Here is a 22,685-nt window from a genome sequence, read left to right on the forward strand (position 1 = left end):
TGGTAAACTCCTTGATTTTTTTATGTAGATGAAAGCTATCATGATTCTTCTCCAGGTCTTCAATTTCCTGACATTTTTGGTTTGCCCAGATATTTTTTGCTTCTCTGATTTTCGTTCTAATTTCTCGCTGTAGTTGTTTGTATCTGGCTTTATTATTTTTATTTTGCCGTCTTTGTTCCATTAAGCACGGGATATCATCGGTCATCCATTCTTTCCTTTTTGTTTGTTGTTTTTGGCCAAGGATATTGTTTGTTGTTGGTTGTATAATTCCTTTCATGTTGTCCCATAGTGTGCATGGTCGTCCTTATTTTGGGCCATTAACCTTAGGTTGTCATTAATTTTATTTCCCAGATTGTTTTTAGCCTGTGTGTCCCGTAGTTTTTCGATGTCTGTACCTCTGTTTGTTGTTTTCTTTGCTCGTTTCTTTGGACGCAGTCTTAGTTGTGCAACCACCAGATGTTGGTCGGACTCGATGTCAGCTCGAGGGTAAGTTTTCACTGATTTTACTGAGTTTCTAAATCTTTTGTTAATCATTATATAGTCAATCTGATTCCTGACAAATTGACCATCCTTATCCTGCGGAGATTTCCAAGTGTATAGCCTCCTTGGTGGTACCTGGAACCATGTATTGCCAAGGATAAGATCGTTTTCCTGACAGAACTCTAGCAATCGATCTCCTGCTTCGTTTCTCACGCCTAATCCAAATTTACCAACGGTATCCTGAACTTGGTCCTGACCAATCTTTGCGTTCATATCACCCATTATAATGGTTATCTCATTTTTCTTAATCGCCCTATATACGTCCCTTAATTGAGCGTAGAATTCTTCTCTTTCCGCTGCTGGTTTGTCTGGTGTTGAAGCATATGTCTGTATAATATTAATGTTGAACGGGCGTCCACTGATCTGTAGCATTATACATCTTTCTGAGTATGGGAGGACATTCTTAACAAATTTTGTTAAGTTCTTCTTAATAAGTATTCCGACTCTGTGGACATGGTATTGCTCATTTCCTGAGTAAAACAGAGTTGCATCATCCATTGTGTTGTCCATTACCAGTCCATCGAACTTCACTCATTCCCAGCATGTCAATTTCCATTCTATTCATCTCCAGCACGGCATTCCGAAGCTTAGGTATTACATGCAATTATTTATTGCTTTGTTTTACGTATTTTCTATAATTGGATATATGCCTGTTGGAAGTAAAGTATTATTATTATTATTATTTATAAAAATATTTTGCTTAGTTATTGTAAATACATACATACATAAATGAGAGAGTTATTATTATTATTTTTGCTCAAAGACCTCTTTCATTTTGATGGGAACATTTACTCATCAAAGATATCTCAGATGTCAAAGGGATTGATCTCCACTGCGGCCCTTTCGTGATTGTTGAGCTCTGGGTGACGCGCTCTCTGATTTCCTCCCATAAACTTTCGGACAATGATTGTTCGGAATATAGCCTTTTGCATCTTCTTATACAGGGTGTCCCAAAATTAATGGGCCAAATTATAAAAGAATACTCTTTGTTCAAAATAAGCCCTAGTTTTCTAATAAACAGATTTCGAGAAACGCCCCCTAAGGCAGCCACAAGCTCTGAGTGGGTGGAATGAACCTGAAAATGGTTTTTTATTAATTCTTTCGAGAGAAAACTTTAAAATTTTAACATTTTTGCAATTTTGGAATGCTGAATCCGATTCTAAAATTATAAATGTCAAATTTTGGCCAGGAGCATAACTTTTTTTGTTTGATTGATTATATTCATGTCTATATGCTTAGAAAGAGTACAATAGACTTTTTCAAATTTGATTGACTTTTGATAGAAAGTACGAAAAAGAAAAGAAACTTGAAAAATATGGGCAAGGAAAAGCATAATCAATCAGTGATCACACCATGCAATAATGTACCGGACGTCTTACCTACAACTATCAATTTTGAAAGGACGATTTTCGGGTTTCCTTTTACCCTACAAACGATTACCACAAATTAGACATCCATACAAACAACTTTTGTATGTAAAATTTTTAAATGAAGTAAACTCTTATGACGTTATAAAAGAATTCCGCAGTGGTGGATTTACACTGTGGATAATTTGTAACTTTTGGCTTGTGTCTGGTCGATTTCATTGATGCTTTTTCAGTATCTGGCAATATGTTCCGCCACATCAAAAATATCAACATATCGCTCCAGAAAGTCCGGTTGCTTAAGAAAAACAATAATTCCACTCATTGCCCACGCCAGGAAAATGACCAGACTTAATACCGTGTGATTTTTTTATACGACGCATCGGTCTCATTTTTATGCGGTTGAAAGTTTTCAAACAAAATCTTTTTATTTCTAAAACGGAGGCAACCAAAATTAATATAGGAAAAGTCTGACAGTCGAATTTGTAACGGGTATCTTAATTTCATTAATTAATATCTTATTTGGCATCACCGATTTCCTTAACACGTGATAAAGCGTCTGCTCAATTTTAAATCACTACATTGGATTTTGGATCATATGAATCATCTGAGTACTATTTCGCTTTCAAAAGGTACAGTCACAATGTTAAGGCCAAGGTCAGGTGTGAGTGCATTTAATTTATCTTGATTACATTTTGATTGGCTGTAACATTTTCGTTTTAAGGATATCAAGGTAAATAAAAAAAATATATAACACAAACAATTTTCTGAGATATCAGCCTATTAAAAGTAACTTATTTCATCAATAGAACACGTTATTCTGGTTACAATTGTAAAACACTACATTTTATTCCACTTGTTTTCGAGATATTAGCAAAAATAAAACAGATAGATGATCTTTATTTTATTATAACCGTTTAAAAATGAAAGATAATAGATAAATAGAAAAATATTTTTATATTTGCAAAAATAAAAATAAATTAAGAACTTTTACTTTTTTAAATATTGGTGTATTTAACAACCATTTGTTTAAAACTAGTAATGAAAAAAAAATACTTTTTTTTTTCAAAGAAAGGTCCACAGTGCAATACTATTTTTCTACTCCCGTCTGTAAAATAGCTAAAAAAATAGCTAATAGCGTCACTTTACAGCGTCAGTTTCGTTTCCCATGCATACGAGCAATCGGATGTTTTTGGAGGTATTTCCCACGCTTTGAATTTTGACGTTTGTCAATTCTGACGATCATGTCAGTGAATGTATTCGTGTTGTTTTGCGTGTACCCAAAAACTAACGGTCGTAGAAAAAGTATAGTATGCAACACGTTCGGAAAATTTTCTGAGTCACTCGCACCGCTCGTGTCAAATTCACTCGTTAGTCAAATGCCATTACACACCGATCTAGCATGCGGAAAGCGTCACTTTACCACGTCAGTTTCGTTTCCCACGAATCAGAGCCACTTCGGACATTTCCGGGATTTTACGGTCACTGAATTCTCACGGTCATGTCAATTTGTGTTGTTTTGCGAAAATGTACCCCAAAACTAACGGCCGTAGAAAAAGTATAGTATGCAACACGTTCGGTAAACTTTTTAACTCACTCCTTTATTAAGGACTGCGGAAAACGTCACTTTACCACGGAAGTTTCGTGTCCTATAGATCCGAGGCGAAAACCGATAAAACGCCCTGCACTCTTGAACACTGCATCCCTGTACCTATTGTAATTGTAAACAAAAACGAATTTCTTCAGTTTATAAGACTGTTATTTATAGCTTTACATTGATTTCTATTTTTAAGAAATACCTTTCAAGTCAATTTTAAGCCAAAAACATTTTTTATTTGTTGTTTGTTGTTTTCATTATAATGGAAACGTCTCAGTTGTCACTGATGCGAGCTTAATATTTGTTTCATTCCGAGCTACAATATCAAGCCCAAAAAACGTCGGTAGAAACGGGTCAATGAAAAAGGACAGCCGCAAGAAAACCTCCGAAATGAAAACGCACAGGTATCAAAAAGAATTTCTTTAGAAACATTTGCATGGTTTAATGAAAAAAATGCAGATTTTGTCATTCTTTAATATATGCTAAGCTAATGTCCCACACAATTTCAATTATTAACATTTTAACCAATTAAATTATAAAACATAAGTCGGTAAAATTATTCAAAGGTCTGGAAACACTGCGATTTTGTGCATCCCTATAATTTTTCCAAAGTGTATATATTCGCAGCACATAAAAAAAAGTAAGGATAAATACGGCGAATCTCGGTGGGCATCTTGTTAAATGGAATATGTGGTAAAATCATTAAAAATAATGTTAAAAACTATGGTTAGTTTTCGTATTGTGTTCCTGGTTGTACAAATTACAATAATCTAATTTAATGTTTAATGTTATAAACAAAATTTAAAAACTCTGTTCGTCACTGAGAAATCCCAGTCCTCTAACTGGTCCTCGAATGGAATAATAAATCATCTGTGAAACTTCGACATCCAGTACTCATTCTCGATCCCACCAGTCCCTTATTAATTTTTCTGTACTCGTACGGAATGTGATATAACTCAACTTGCTAAACTATTTTTAAGAGAACTATCTACTAGTTTTTCGTAATAGGATTTTGCCGCAGTCCATAATATCTATTGCCTTAAACTGGCAATGGAGATAAAATCAAGGAGTTCCAATTTTAACATAATACGCTGCGATATCAGTTTTTTCTTATAATTATTATTATCAAAGAGTTTATTTTACCATGATAGTCGAAACTTTAAATCCACTTCCGCCTTTCCTGCTGACACTTTTCTTATTTTAAATCTGTTTACTTACAAACTAGTGAGAATAATAATCAAATGGATTTCCAGGAAAAGTCCGATGTTCTTCTGCAACTTCTACCAAACCTAGAAATTGATGTTATTGTTATTATCATGATATTATAATATAATCTAGGAATAGTCTCTAAAGCATTCCTGGACAAGTTAAGGCTCGAATAGCTCCAGTCCGGTTCAAAAATTGACTTAACAAATTATCGTTTTATTAGCTGTTTTATCTAATAAAGCAATTATTTTCAAATGTAACATGTAACGTAATGAACATAAATATAAAGACCTTGGAAGATCTTGGATACTTAATTAGAAATGCAAAAAAATTCAAATCTGAAAGAACATCGAATTATTTTTATTATAGCCTAGTGCACTTAAAGCTTGACTATGGTAGAATAATTTGGTTGCCTTTTCCTCAGTAATTGCAATTTCATCCTAAAGTAACATAGATGTTTTTAGGAACACAAAAGAATTGTTTGCATAATTTTAAAAAAATGTATTCCAGAATGTTACCAATCATTTCTATTTTATTTTCGCTTTTGCGGTTTTCTTCGGCTACAATTTTTAGTCTTTTTTCTTAAACTAATGGGCATTGCTTTCTCTACTACTGTCTTGTTGGCGATTTTCCACATTGCCTTTCGTTTTGAAAATAGTTAATCAAATTTGAGGCTGTTTTTTTTTGGGAATGAAAAAAAAAATTAGAAAATTGCTATTCATTAATCATGTTGCTACATAATATTGTCCAAGTCTCAAAAACGACAGCTGGATACAGGTCTGTCTTTTTATTATTTTATTTCGAGGATAACAATTAAACACGATAAAAACGAAGTAGAAAGTTTGTCGTTGATAAATCGTTAGATCCGCATAATTGGACTGGTATTGTCTATATCTCACGAATAAAATAATTAAAAATATATTGGTCCCAGGAGCCTCTAGTAACCCTGTTTTTTGCACAACATCTTGATTAGTATAATTTCCGTTTATTATTGCACTAAGTTTGGCTTAACTCATATCTTATAATTTTGTTTACTTTTTTTAATTATCAGTAGATTAATAGGGAAAGAATAACATCTAATTTTGAACGGTTTCCTTAAAAAAATATCTTTAGGCTTCTAAAGTTAGATATTTCCTACCATAAACCGAAAGGATGTTTTTGTGCCCTTTTCACGTTTGCATTTCGAGACGGCGACAAACACTTGCGATTTGTCAAAGTCCACCTTAAAAAACAAATCGGGCATGAAAAGGATCGGGTCTTGAGTCTCAGGGTGTTTCTCGTTTAACAGGCTGGCAGTCAATAAAGTCGACAAGGTGGTCCAACTCAGAAAACGCGTCTCGATTTGTTATTTTTTCTTTTTTGTCGGCACTTAAATAATTTCGCGTCGTTATTCTACCTGACTGGGGATGAGAGAAAAAACTTGCCAAAAATAATCGTTATCGTGTTTAAGCGTTCGAACAAATCGGTTGACCCATTATCTGAATTAGTAATAATATAAACTGATTAGCAATTAGTAATATCTTTTTATTAAAATTAGTTTTTAATTTAATTTAATTAATTTAATTAATTTTTTTAAGTAAACCGATCGCCACCTTATATAAAGATCTGGCCAAAACCTGTATGATAACACAGGCCAACAATTTTTAAACTTTTGAAAGTTGATTTCGCCTCCTAAATTTAAGTCTGATAAGCATTTTCCTCTATCACGTAAGGTTTTTTATCAACATCAAAATAATTCATAAATGCAAATCTAGGTTGAATTAAGCATTATTTTTATTAGTGCAAGAATAAAACGGAATTAATAAAAATCTAATTGAAATAAAAGAGTCTCACGCAATTATGAGGTCCATTTATCTTTGGGGGATCTCTCTTTCTCTTGGCAGAAAAACTTCTTTTAGTGGTTTTTTGCATGGCCGAATGGTCTCTTTTTAATCACTAGCAGTAATCTGCCATCACTGCAACGTTCGACCTTGATTTCTGCGTTAAATTTGTTTTATAGCCTGGTGGAACCTCTCACCTCGCCCCAGTACCCATATTTTCGAGAAAGTAGTTCAGATGTGAGTATAAAAAGTGTGGTTTTATTACATTCCATTTCCACAAATTTCGCAAACATTTTTTCTACAATGTAATTCAGATATTTGTTGTTTTTTAGAAAACCTTTTATAATGTGATTAAATGAAAGCCGTGAAACCTTTTCAGATTCGATGATGGTATTCACAAAGTCTTGAGGTTCGCTTGTTAACCTCATTAGGCTAATTTGAGGACCTACAAAAATTATTTTCTTTAATTTGGCATCTGAGAGAGGAGGAAATTTTCCACATAGGTATTCAAAACATGTTCCATCTTTAATAAAAGCTTTAACGCACTGCTTTATCAGTGCTAATTCAATATGGTGGTAAGAGAACATTTTCTGGATCATTAAGACTATCGTGAAGAATATTTTTTGACCTGGGAGTTAAATTAACCCTTTTTGATCAGTTCCTTTTCACCCATTGTTGTTACTGCCTACTGTTTTTACTGTCTGTGGCGCTCACACAAAAAACAGGGGTACGTCGTACTACTGCTAACCTAGTAGAAGTCCCACAATTTTTAAGTCACCACACAAATCATCGAACTATGGTCCTTGTATTTGATTTTCTCAAACAGTAGTTCGAGATTTTTGTAGGCTCCTCTAGAATGAGTCAATAAAAAATCTCCAGTCCGCAGAATTGCAGTCTGTTCCAAGTGAAACACTTTGTTCAAAATAGTCGATAAATCCCATATAACACTCCATATATCATGTACCATATATTTTCTTGTATATCCAGTTCAGAAAAACTGGTGGTATCTTCATCTAAATTGGCTAGATTCTCTCAGGTATTGAAACATCTGAGTCATGTGGCTGATTGCAGACTTGAGATTCGGAAAAACAATGTTTTTCAAATTTTCAGTATTAGATCATCGAACATTGTATATGCAGAAATTACACTCATCGTGGTCATTTGTTGGCTCTCTCCATATCATAGGTGTTCCAAATGCTAGAGATCGCATGGATGCATTATTCCAATATCTTAAACCTTCTTCACATAGCTTACAAACGATATGTGGCGCCCAAGGTTTGTCTTGATCACCAATGTTTACTTTAAAATTAGCGTAGTACTGTTTTTTTTTTTCAAATGGGGTATAATTTTATGTCTAAAATTTTAGACCACAAAAGCAAAACGTATCTGAAATATTTTTGCTTGGCATTTCAGAAAGAAATTTAACTGCACAATGCTTACAAACCTCATAAAGCGACTGCTTACAACAAACGCAATTACATGATAAACTGGCCGCCACGACCCGACTTGTGGCTCCACGAGTGACCTCCTGGTAACTGGTAACAAGGTTTGTCTTGATCACCAATGTTTACTTTAAAATAAGCGTAGTACTGTTTTTTTTTTTTCAAATGGGGTATAATTTTATGTCTAAAATTTTAGACCACAAAAGCAAAACGTATCTGAAATATTTTTGCTTGGCATTTCAGAAAGAAATTTAACTGCACAATGCTTACAAACCTCATAAAGCGACTGCTTACAACAAACGCAATTACATGATAAACTGGCCGCCACGACCCGACTTGTGGCTCCACGAGTGACCTCCTGGTAACTGGTAACAAGGTTTGTCTTGATCACCAATGTTTACTTTAAAATAAGCGTAGTACTGTTTTTTTTTTTTTCAAATGGGGTATAATTTTATGTCTAAAATTTTAGACCACAAAAGCAAAACGTATCTGAAATATTTTTGCTTGGCATTTCAGAAAGAAATTTAACTGCACAATGCTTACAAACCTCATAAAGCGACTGCTTACAACAAACGCAATTACATGATAAACTGGCCGCCACGACCCGACTTGTGGCTCCACGAGTGACTCCCTGGTAACTGAATCGACCTGCAGGCTAAACTAAGTGAGGATAGCCAGATATGAGGAATTCGCAGCGTCTGACCCCGCCTGGGCGGCTGCAAACAGCGTCTGCCTCCAGAGGACCGTCTGAACTGAACTGTTCCCCAGGATATCACTACGGAAGAAACAATAACAGAGACAGCCCCCAGCCCCGTGCAGCCCTTAGGTGGGCAAGGGGTGCTAAGAATCGGCGGTGGAAGAATGAAAAATAATAAAAAAAAAACAGAATACGCATAGCAACGTGGAACGTTAGAAGCCTTTATGCGGCTGGAAAAATTGGCAACTTAATACAAGAAGCTAAAAGACTGCAAGTGACATTATAGATGTGAGCGAAGTGCGATGGCGAAATAACGGAGTATATAAGCACACAGACGGATCTTTTTACTACGCAGGTGACACAAGCAGCGACATGCACCACAGAAACATAGTTGGAGTGTTTATTACTAGAGAATACTCCGGATGGCTTAAGAACTTCACACCCATCTCAGGAAGGATCGTTCTATTGCAGCTTAATGCTAGGCCCTTTCATATCAACATAATTCAAGTATATATGCCCACAGCAGATAAAACATTCGATGAAGACACTGAAATCATCTATGAAGACTTGACAAAACTTTTTAAAACTCTTAAGAAAAATGAGATGAACCTAATAATAGGATACTTTAATGCCAAGGTTGGAGAGGGCAATAGAGATATTCCGGTAGAAAGATTTAACCTGGGCGAAACCCAATGAGAGAGGAGATAGACTTTACGAATTATGTTAAATAAACTATCTCTTAGTGTGTAACACTTAGTTCCGACTATCAAAAAGAAGACTGTATACCTGGACCTCTCCTGCAGATTGACTACATCTTAATCAATAACCGTTTCAGAAACTGTCAGAAGTGTGCCACAACATACCCTGAGGTGCACATAAGCTCGGAGCATAATCCCTTGGTTGGCGATCTAGATAGCTGCCTGAAGATATTTAAAAAGACTGAGAAGGCAGTAAACCTCGATCAAACAAAACTATAGAATAACGATATTAGAACATAAATTTCAGAGGAGACAAACACAGACCTGATGGCAACAAATATTGGACAAGCATCCAGAATATTATAAATAGAATAAGCAAAAAGGCCCTCAAACCATCCCAAAAATTCAAAAGAAAGCGATGGAAGACAGACGAGATCCTTGTCTCAATAAAGCAATGAAGAAAAGCTAAAAATGATAAGACCCCGTATAATACCTTACATCGAGAATTAAAACCGGAGATTGGACTAGCCAAAGAAGAGTAGATGAAGGAAATGTGTGAGGAGATGGAGAAGTTAAACCAACAACATGATTTCCTTAACATGCATGCTAAACTAAAAGAGATGGCAGAAATATTTTGATGGAAGCCGCCCACAGTTTTGATGGACAGGAACAACAAACTTATATTCGAAGAAGAGCAAAAACAATCGACCTGGGAAAACTATGTGAAAGAATTGTTTAAAGATGAAAGACCTGATGAACCCGCAATAACAAAGTAATTGGATCTGACAACGTACATATTGAACTAATGAAGTTTCTCGATGACAACTACAACATTGTGGAACTCTTCAAACAAATTTACACGAGTGGAAGTTTACCTGATGAATGGCTGAAATCTATCTTCATCCCAATCCCAAAAAAACAACATTCAAAAAAGTGTGAAGATTACAGGTTAATTAGTATCCTAAGCCACCTGCTTAAGACTTTCCTTAGAGTGCCTTACATGCCAGGAAAATCAGACGCAGTTTGGTTTCAGGCACGGACTTGAGACTAGGGAAGCCCTGTTTTCCTTGACCGTATTACTAAAAAAATGCGGACATCAGCGCAAGGACGCCTGCTTCAGTGACAATAAAAAGGCCTTCGATGGCGTACAACATACAAAACTCATTTAAGCGCTACAAAGATCAGGAAGTCGACCAAAGAGACCTCCAAATCATAAGAAACTTATATTGGAACCAGACGCAAATGTACGCATTGACAATAAATTGATAAATAAATTGGATATGCCGGAGCCAGGGCTGTATTCTCGGTCCCCTTCTGTTTAACGTGTATTTAGGCATTGTTGACTAGTACTAGAGAGGACGTATGTAGGCATTAAAGTAAATGCGGTACCAATAAATAACTTGAGATACGAGAGACGACACTGTTATCATGGCAGAAAGCATAGCATAGCAAATAGCCAGGGTCTCTGATTACAGATAACCTTGGGCCGGATATAGGATAACAAATAGTATATAGCAATAACAAAAATATGGCTCTTTGACAGCAACTGCTTAAATGCTACATCCTTCTATACGGAGTCGCGTCTTGGCCTTGAAACCGCCCTTAAACCGTCTGGAAACATTTGAGATGTCGGGCCTTCGGCGAATCTTAAAAATTTCATGGACTGCAAGAGTGACCAACGAGGAAGTCCTGAGAAGAGCAAAGACACATTGTGACCTCGTCACAATTGTCAAGCGAAGGAAAGTAGCATATCTGGGACATATAATGAAGGTCGAAAAATACCAATAAACCATTTTCAGGTCCTTGTTAGGGCCTGTGGCTGTTTGAGGGCGTTAGGTTTATATAGCAAACTTATTTTGGGCGTGGTTTAAAGTAAAACGTAAGGTAAGGAAGTAAAGTAAGTAAAGTAAGTAAAGTAATAAATAAATTAAGTAAGTTTTGTAACCAACTTTAATCTTGTTCTAGAACCAAAATTTTACTACAAAATTCCCGTGTTTATGTCAAGCATTTTCAATAAATGTCAAAAAAGTAAAGAGAGCTAATAAGAAAGATATTTTGAAACACATAAAATAAAATGATAATTTTGAATTATATATTAAATCTTAATTCAATATTCAATTCAAAAATGTGCTCAACACTTTTATCATAATCAGTCTGAAGCTCCCATCGTTTGCCTTCATATGTTCTCAGTTTGACATTATGCAGTAGGAATATTAACTATATATTAAAATGAGGAAAATATTGAGCAAACTCATTTTTTAATTTGCTTTTATAATTGACATCAACAAACATTAAATCATCTTTTGAGTTTATAATGTAGTGATTCCCAAGAGATTTTAACTCAAAATTTCAAAAATTCAATTTTCAAAAACTTCAATCGCATACTAATGATCATCATTATTATTATTATTATTATTATTAGCACTGCACTAATTATAAAATTACGTTGATATAGAATTTAGTTTTATCGATGTTCTTATCAAAGTTTTGAAAAACATCCAAAAATAAAATATCAGTAAGAATTTCTGAAAAATAACTTTCATAATTTTTAAAAAACAAGACATAATTTCTGACATGAGTAATCACCTTACCATACCCTTTCATCTTACATAAGTATTTATTTAAAAAAAAAAACTAAAAAATACCTTAAACTTTTTAAATCCAAACAAGTAAACAACCGATAGAGTTGACAGCCTTTCTATGAAAAATTGATATTTCCAGCATGCTTCCACCAGAACTTGACAGATAAAAAAAATATGTTCCGATTTATCTAAATAACATGATTAAACTAGCGCTCTAAATAAGTTCCAAAATCGTAATTGTCATGTTAGAAACCCTAAAACTGCCAATTATTATACTATAAAAATTTTCTCATTTAATGAAGAAATTCAGAACACAATTAAAACATTGTACGCCTTCTATCTCCGAGGTATGACAAAAATTCTGACTGAAATTCTCACTTATGTCAGAAATTCTGCGTTACTTTTCAGAAATTCTGACTTATTTTTTAGAAATTCTGACCTATCGACCTAGTGTCGATCAGCAAATCATAACAATAAAATACGTTATTACTTTTTACTGATGAAATAAATTTCGTTCGGGACACACAAAAGGTCAGAAATTCCCTCATTGCGACTTATTACACCAAAAAATATTTCTTGAAAGGCTCGAAAGATATTTTTCACTGAGGCGAAATAACGCTTGTGCCGAAATCGACTCTCGTCTCAGTACAATGTTCCCATTTACAACTCAAGTAAATTGCGTCTCTGCATTGCTTAAAATTATTTTCTTTATCGTATATTTTATGCATGTGTATTCCAAATTGAAATATCTACATAACGAGTGTCCCAGTAAGGACAACGACGTACTATATTAGAGGACGGTCATAGAAAATAATGGAATTAAAAATGCAAAGTGCAATTATTCGAAAAATATTTATCGTAGAGATTTGTCGTGGTGTTACGAAAATGGTAAAAAAAACATAAAAAATATTTGTAGATTTCCAAGACGGTCGCCAGGGAGCATAAGGGCCATGTTAAACTTTAAAAGTAATTTTTCACTAAAATCCCTGTAGTAAATGTAATATATATATATATATATATATATATATATATATATATATATATATATATATATATATATATATATATATATATATATATATATATATATATATATATATATATATATATATATATATATATTCTCACGTATTGATTCACGGATGGAAAAATGTGATGACACTATATTCCGGGATATCATCCGTTCGCTCGTTGAACTCCGACTGGAATCCTGCATCCGACTGGAATCCTGCAAATCTTGCATCCGACTGGAATCCTGCAGACGTTTCGCCAAAATCTCACTTGGCATCTTCAATGCTCGCGCTCCGAAAACACTTCGAAGTGTTCGAAGTGTTTTCGGAGCGCGAGCATTGAAGATGCCAAGTGAGATTTTGGCGAAACGTCTGCAGGATTCCAGTCGGATGCAAGATTTGCAGGATTCCAGTCGGATGCAGGATTCCAGTCGGAGTTCAACGAGCGAACGGATGATATCCCGGAATATAGTGTCATCATATATATATATATATATATATATATATATATATATATATATATATATATATATATATATATATATATATATATATATATATATATATATATATATATATATATATATATATATATATATATATATATATATATATATATATATATATATATATATATATATATATATATCGGTCCTTTTTCTTTGTGCCTCTACCCCTTTTTTTAAATTTCTTGAAGTAAGAATACTTTTATTATGTTTAGAATTATGAAATTTTATCACTTAATCGTAAAAAAGACACATAAATAAGAATAATTACCGGTGTAATAACTACATTATAAAATTTTATGATAACTAAATTTTCTTAATTCTTAATATAATATAATATAATACCCATCTACTGGAAAACTTGTTGTGCGTGTGTTCAAAACTGCAAAGAAAAGAATGGGTCTACACATGGGTAAGTGTTGTATTGTGTACCGGATGATCATTTATAATGTAATAGTAAACTATTTGTAAGATATATTTTTAAATATACAGGGTGTTGCAGAAATTACCCACAGATAAAAGTTATATATTTTCAAATAGAAACAGTCCTATAAATACTGATACTGCATTATTTATAGAAAATGAGAGCAAGGATAAGCGATAACGTTGATGATTTTTTTTCGTTAATGAACGATCAATAAAAAATTAATAGCTTACGAAGGATAAGAATTATTTAACAATTGTTTAATATGTCTTTGAGCAGTACAAGCAGTATAAAGGGTTTTTAAATACATAATGGAATTTCTAACAGATTCGGGTTAAATCTTCGAGGGTCTCTGCAAAATGCAACAAAATATTAAGTTGCTCTTCATTATTCAAAATATGACGACGCCTATTTTTTTCTATCTTCAAAGTTTCAAATATTCTTGGTAAATGGTAAATACTGTCGAAAAATTGTTTTTCTGGACGCTTCCTTAATGGAAATTTTCTAATATAATCTCTAAAAGCCACGATCCGGTTTTTACTGTACGATACGTAATTTTCTTTTTCTGTGGTAAACGATAGGCAGGTAGCATCTAGCGCTTGTTTTGTTTAAACGCCGTCATAGCCACCTTACACTAACTAAACTTACATGGCAATGGCATATTACTTGCTGCAACTCTCTACTAAGTCGTCTACTTACCTCCCTTGTGTAAATAACTATTTAGTTCAAGATTTTGGGTTTTTCCATCCATAAATTGAAACCAGTCCCATAACTTATTCTCTATTCCATTTTTTTTGTAGACTTGCACATACTTCTGTTTCCTATTTTTGATGTAATGTGTCATTCAATTCACATTTTATTAACTGACCATACCTTTTTGGTACCATTTTACCTTTTTTTTTTTAAATTATTTAACTATTTCATTTCTGCTGGACATCGAACCAAACTGACAATTTGTCAAATAATTTCACATTCTTGACTCCTCGAAAATATTGTTTTATATGTTATCAACTTCTCTTCAGTCTAAAATATTTCATAGTTTTAAAAATTCTGCAGTTAATTTGTGAACATAGACAAATTTTTGTTGACAGGAAGCGTTTTCGGAGTTTTTTTTTTTGCAACAAGTCATAATAATAATTTTTTTCCTAGGTAAAACGAGAGCAGACAGCACCAGATGTTTAATCTTTAGTGGTAGTCAAAACAAGATGACAAGTTACAGAAAAGTCTGGCACAAAATAACCATCGGTCATCAATTAATTAATCAGAGTTGCATATTGTGAACTAGCAAAATGCAGCTGATTTAAATTTTGTTTCGAATTTACAATTAAAGAAATGTTTGCTTTAGTCATAATAATGACCAATAGTTTAATGTATTATAAATGAACATTTTTTAATTTATCCTCTCAAATCAAGTAATACAAAGAGTAACACTGAAGCATCTTAGTTGGACGCCGTTGTGTAAATATTGTAAAATAAATATTATTACTTATTAAAAAATGCAGCACATTTTTAAAAAAAATTTATTCCGTTGGTAAGAAATGTGTTTTATGCTTTTCAATAAAGGCCCTATTAATTCATTCATTTATTTATTGATTTGCATGTTTACATTGTGCTCGTTCTTTTACCCTGGCACTGTATCTTCTGCAGGTTATTAAAACTATGTAAAATACATTTTAATTAGAGGTAAGTCGTAGTGGCATAAACCACAATCATGCCTCTAAAACCAATCTATAACAATACAAATTATTGTGTGAATTGATACTAGTATCTAAAGCCCAGTACCTTTTTCTGCATGTATTTTATAATTGCGGTGTAAAAAAATATGCAAAAAAATATAAACTGGCAATTTTTTGCTGATAGATAATGCATTTTTTTTTCTAAAACAATACTTTTTAGCGTTAGTGTTATGCAAAAATGATTGTACCACGAATTTTTTTTTTTTTGGGAATAGGAATGGGTATAGGAAAAATCGATATTCCCAATACTAGAAACGAGGGAAATGGTGATATTTCTTTGATGTACTGAATAAAATTAAATATATTAATTATATTATTTTATTAATTTCCTGAAACTAATTTCTGTACAATTCTCTTACAATTAAGACTAATTTACGTTACATATTTTAATAGAAATTTTTTAAACAAACTGTTTATTGATTTGTTTTATAATAGTGTTTAATTTTCAAACTGTCCATTGCCACTTTTCATAAGTATATATTTGGGACGCGAAACTTTCATCTGCAATTACTAGACTTGCGATGAAGGAACGAGCGTTCTGTCTAAAGGAGGTGGTTCTTAAACATTTTTTCCATTTAGATTTTTCCTTTGCGATATCTAGTATCTCAAAATTATGTTTAGACTTTTAAGGACCATCTTTCGTGATTACGTCTTTATTCACATTTTGAAAAGAGGTTAAACCTATAAGTTTTATTAGAACTAACGCAAGTCACGAAAATATAGCCAACATGAAGAAATACATGTAGAAATTGCATCGTGTCTACAGCGCTCACGGCACAAAAACACGCCAAATTACTTACAGAATTGTACGGAAGCCGATGCGGGTGCTGTAATTCGCCAAATCATAAACCCTGTAGTTGTCGCTAGTTTTTTAACAACTTCTTTTCCACACCTTAAATCATTTTTTTCCTGACAATTTAATACGATTTCTTTCGACATATTTTGAGAAAACACTGTCGTAAAAATGCATCCTCCAAACACTGATGATCTATCCGCGGCCATGTTGGTTGTCGAACGCCGCAAGGCCTTGTAGGTCGAAAATCAGAATTGGAAATTGGTTAAAAAAGATTTTTTTTTACATAATTGAGTTTCATTACTGTCAGAAGAGGCAGGGCATCTATATATCTAATCTAATATGGTTCAATAGTTAGGACCTCTCCACAATCATATGAGGGGCAACGCTAACCGTTTATAAACTTATGCATTACAACTTAAATAATTCAATAATTAACAAAATCTGGCACAAATTTAAATCTCCCACTTTGGTGGAGGATTTAAATTTGTGTCATCTTTGAAATGGCACTCACTCTAAAAATATGCTTAATTAAAGAAAATTTTGCAGAAACGAGACTATAATATAATTTGTTTACAACTACAACTACTACTATTACAACTGCTCTTACTGGGACACCCGGTATATGCCCTTAGGTAATGAATATTTGCCACTTTCATGATGAACACAAAACCTGTTTTAGTGCTGGTGAATTCGAGCATGCCGGAGCCATGGGACTGATATCAATGGCGGCCTTTTATAAGGTCCTTTCATATCCCGTTCACGATCACAAGTTATCTCGGGATATGACAGACTGTTAATATAATTTTGCTTAAAAAATCCGGGCAGAGCCAGGACGGGCTTTGATAATATTTGAAGATATCCTTAACTTTTGCGCCTCTTTTGGGGAGTAGCAGTGAAATTCAGAAAGGTGTAGAGTAACAAAACCTCACGTTTTTTTTGTTTTTCAGTATTGTTCATATATATAATAGGTCTTATGCAATACAATAATATTTATTTCAATTCAATTCAATGTCAATTTAAATTCACAGCAACAATTACTACACAGCAAACCTGTTTTTCCCGAATGTTTGCGCAATATATAGTATTAAATAAATTATTTAAATTTCCTCTCATGTAATTGTGACAAATAAAGTTGTTACATGTTTCATTTGTATGGACCAAACTACATGCTCAAGCCCTAATTTCAAATATATCCCCATAATTCATGAGATTCATTAGATACAGTCTTGGTTTTCTCGGTAAAGTGCACAATATATAGTTTTGTGTTACTTGCAGATGGTCTAGATGACAGTTCTGTGCTGCTCCCCATACCAGTATACCATAATTTAACAGGGACCCCACTGGTGCTTTATAGATTACAACAAGATTTTTCTTCAACATAATATTTTGCAGTAGAGAAAATTGATGCATCGCAGTTTCTTGCACAGATAAAGAATACGTTGATCCCATTTTAAATGGTTATCTATCACTACACCTAAGTATTTGATCCCGATGTACTCTTTCGGAGGTTCCGCTAAATTGTTCCCAAGCATTTTATTATAATGTGGCTTCTGTCGGGGAATAGGCAATATATTATGTTTCTTCAATATTTAAACTTAGGTTTGGCGAATCGAGGATATTTTTAATGCTCATAAAACCCGTCTTTACTTTTTCTCTGACTTCTGACCAAAGGTCTGAAGAGAAAACTATGACGGTATCATAGGCATATGAAATAAGTTTGCCATATAGAGCAGAACTGCATAGGCTGTAAATATTAAAAAGTATGGGTCTTATTACCGTACCCTGGAGTATGCCGTATTTAACTATCCCCATCTAGCTCACAGTCTTTACGATCCTGACCTTTTTTGCGGTCTGTGAGGTAGCTCCCAAAAACCTCCAGCATAATCCCCCTCACTCCGCAGGCTTCTAAAGCCTCAAACAACAAAGTATGGGGAATTGTGTCAAAGGCCTTCACAAGATCTCCATTATTCATTTTTTCTGAGACTTTATTCACCAATTCAAATCTTGCATTCGTTGTGCTGGTTTCCTCTCTGAAACCAAATTGTTTTTTTGAGAGAATATTATTTGTACGCAAAAACTCGATCAGACGCTGTTTTAAACATTAGATATTATCGAAATAGGTCTACAACTGCTAACTTTATACTTGCCGCCCGCCTTGTATATAGGGGTAACAGCAGAAGTTTTAAAATGCATTGGAACTTTTCCAGTTCTAAAAATCAAGTTTATGTGTGCGAGACACGCTTTGATATATTCATATCAAAATTTCAAAGCTTTAGCAGCTGTATGATCACTGCCCGCGAGGTAATTATTTTTTAGACTTTTTATTTACTTGATTCCCTCATTTGTATTTGTGGGACTTATAAATATTGAAGCATTTACCTTGATTTTAATTTCGAAAGGCTTTAGTGGACGATCTATAGCACGTGATATTTTTTCTCCAATATATATAAAATAATCGTTAAATATTTGTGAAATTTGTTTAGCATCTGTTATCGTTATATTGATATTTTTTATTTGTGTAATGTCACACCTCTAGTCTAATTCAATGGTGGGTTCATTCACCATTTGATAAACTTTTTTCATGTTTCTGGAGTTTTTATGAAATTTATGTTTATAATAGACATTTTTCGTATCTTTGATAATTTTATTTAATAATAAATAATTTTTAATTAATTTTTATACTCAACGTACTCTTCTTTTTTTATGTCAGTTTAGTTTTTAATGAAAGACTTTTTTAAGCGGTCTCCATTTTTTATTGATTTGATTTTTATTCCTGACTGGTCTATGATCCAATTTACTGTTTTAGCGACACTTTTAGTAAAATAAGCCACATAATCAGTATTTTTTCTGTTACATCATTCTGTCGAGTTATAAAACGTATTATGGGTCAATGGTCGGTTATTTGATGTAAGGCAATGAAAGAAATACTCGGTCTTTCTTAAGATCTTGTGTGACTTCTAAGAAACAAATGATCTAGCTGTGATCCAGATTCTCTAGTGATATATTCACACTGAGATTTGAAATCATTGGTACTAACAACTGCTATATACTTTAAAACATTTGGATCATCATTATTAAGAATATTTATATTAACATAATCCTAAGAGTAAGAGTAAGTATGTTGAAAGAAATCGTCGATCTCGTCTAAGAAATGGTTTGTATTTGAAGATAGATCTATAGGTCTATATATGGCAACAATCTATATTTTGTTGAGATTGTAGTTACTGTTATCTGTTTTTTAGTTAAAACAAGCAGCCCGCCAAAGGAATTATAGTTTCCCTCATAGTAATAAACATCATAATTATGTATGTTTAAGTAAGTAACGGTTTTCAAAAAATGGCATTCGCTTAAAACTATTAAGTTAAAAAACAAGTTGAACATTTCGAAAAATACTAATAATTTGTCAAAGTTTGATTTGATACCACGAATGTTTAGCTGTATAACACTATCTAGTATACTGTTTCTACTTGCAATGTAACACCTTAATATGCTAATACAGGGTATCTTCCCCACTCAATATAAACCTTTCCACAGCTTCTTCCAAACCTTCTGAAAATCTCAGGATCACATTGTTCAAATAGCATTTTACTCTCTTTTTCCCTGAAAGATTTAATATATCTCACCTTAAAAAGATTATTGTCTCTAATTGCGTTTGATTTCTAATAATATAATATAAATGAAATTTGGATATTAGGGGGTTGTCTCAATAATCTCATAATTTTGGACCAAACTGATAGCACACATTCTTCATTTTTTTAAAATCATGTGTCATCATTATTCTTCCATTAGGTAACTAACTCTTTCTTACTTTTTACACGGACCCCAATATTACCTGGTTTAAACTTTATGTCAATGTTAAGCGAAGTCCGTCTACTTTTCCTGTTTATCTTTAATTATTAATTATTCCTAGTAAATTACTTGATTGTTTGAAAAAAAGTAAAAACTGCTTCAAGTAGATATTTTTACCAAAAATCCAGGGGTGTAGCCTAGAAATTTTTTAGACAAACCGCTTTCCGCAGATATGGTCAAAATATAGTATTTTTTAAATGGAACGCCCTGTCCTATTTATTATTTTTTTTCCAAATTAAATATTAGTTTAACTTTCAGTGAGTAAATACGTAGGGGAAGCTCTCGCGTATCGAAAATAGCAAAAAAAGGAAGCGGGTGTCATTGCGCAAGTGATGTCTGGATGTCAGACAACATATGTTTTATCAAACATCAGCAAACCAAACGTCGGATGAAGTTTTGTTAATCCAGCATAATAATGAACTATTTCAAGAAAACAGTGCAAAGTCGCAAAATGAACAGGTTCTTTTTGCTAGTTGGCAAAAAACAGAGAATGAGAAAAGGGTCACTAATGATAAATTGAATTAATTGCCGTTACAACTTGGCCAATTGAATACAGCTTATGCAGACGAAGACGAAGAAGAATTAGCACACGACACGACAAAAAAGGTAACAAATTTGAGAACCAAAACAAACCACCAACGTGTAAACAACAAAGCAAGGTACTAAACCTAAATCTCCAAACATACAGTCAGGTTGCAAAAAACCCTGAAGTAAGTTGAACACAAAAAATAGCGAAGTTGATCCAACCATTCAGACAACACTTCAACAAATACTAGACAAGATAAACGCACTATTCACCAGGAAATGACGCTAAATGCGGTAGTGCAATTATTAAAGAAGAGCAGTTAGAAACTGAAGTGAAACTATTTGCTGAAAAACATCCAACAGGCAATATGGGAAAATACCCCAGAGATAAAAAATATAACAAAGAGCAATAACTACCCGAAGGAAATCAGCCACCTGGTACATAAAAGGAAGAAAATTGAGACGAAAACTAAAAAAAGAAAATCAACGCATTAAAAATGAGTCTATGGGCGATAAGTGATCTAGCCAATGACAATAACAAAAAAATAAAAAAACTAGAAATTCCTTTCATTCAAAACCCACCGGATAAGAAACTCAGATGAGAGCTGGGCTCGATATAACCAACATAAAGCGTTCAGATTTAAAGAAAACCTACAAATTATTTTTAGCCAAATAAATTAGAAGACCTCCTAGATCAGACTGAACTAAGGCAGAAAAATGTGACCATTAGGCATTCCTCCAACAAAGAAGTATTCAAAGAAATCAAAAACAATACTGATCCGGAAAAGGCGCCATGGTTTGACCTAATCGCGAATCAAATCCTAAATCAACTGCTAAATAAAGCTTTAGTTAATCAATGCCTCATTCGTAAGATGTGGAAAAAACCGGAACTGATAATGATTCTCAAACCAGGGAAACCAGCTCAAGATGATATCACTGCTGCACGTAATATTGAAACTATATGACCACTATTGAAAAATCTTTAGAGGAAAAGAAAGCCTGTTCTACTATCCTTCTACACATATTTAACTTCATACACTTAAGTGACATAAAAGAAATTAAAGCAGCAGTGCGACAAGGTAACCTACTTGGTTCCGCACTTTATCTGCTCTTACTAGTGACATCCCTACTATAGAACATAACACAATTGCAACTTTTGCGCGAGAATTGTTGTTGGAAAAAATCACGACTAATGTGCTGAAAAGCTCCAAACTTATAATAATAAATATAAACGTCATTTCTTTAGATTTAGCAAAATACTTTTGCATGAATCTGGACGCAAGATTTTGCTAGGATGTCCATGTGAAAAAAAAGACAAGACCTAGGATGAAAATATAAAACATATATTGGGACTGAAATTGACGATAAATAAAAATATTTATAAAAATAATAATAATAAACAAATTCTACATGACTAACAAAACTGTTCAGTACGTAATTGGCGCTCGGAGTTATTAGGCGCATTTGTTTTCCTAATATCCTTTGCGTTTGTGATTTTGCACTCCCCTAGTTTCCTCAATATACGTTCCTGAATTCGAGTGATTGGTCCCAATATTTACTACTCATTGTCCTCGTTATTTTATTTATTATACGCTTTAGCCATTTTCTTTGAGAATTTTCCATCATTAATTAATTTAAATTTAATTACGGTGAAAAACGTCCGCCAAAGTACAATTGACAAAAAAAAAACTTTAAGCAAGTCTCAAAATAATTTCATCGCTTGGTGATTACCTGTTAAAATATTAATGTTTGATCACATAACATTCAATGATGCAAACGATCACATCATACTTATGACTGTTTAAAAAGAATTTCATTTTTTCTTACACTTTATTAAAAAACTTACTCTTTTAAGAGTTAATTTACTTCAGAAATGTACAGTGTGATTAATCA

The 22,685-nt window shown here is 33.2% G+C and overlaps 1 protein-coding gene across 4 annotated transcripts in view; it reads right to left on the reverse strand.

Annotated features, from left to right (window-relative positions):
- Positions 1-22,685, reverse strand: part of LOC132697368 (tyrosine-protein kinase transmembrane receptor Ror-like) — a 239,270-nt gene that overhangs the window by 168,862 nt on the left and 47,723 nt on the right. The gene's annotated exons all lie outside the window — the stretch shown is intronic.

Source organism: Cylas formicarius, unplaced genomic scaffold (assembly GCF_029955315.1).
Source record: "Cylas formicarius isolate icCylForm1 unplaced genomic scaffold, icCylForm1.1 PGA_scaffold_1__22_contigs__length_36826433, whole genome shotgun sequence".
NCBI classification, from domain to species: Eukaryota; Metazoa; Arthropoda; class Insecta; order Coleoptera; family Brentidae; genus Cylas; species Cylas formicarius.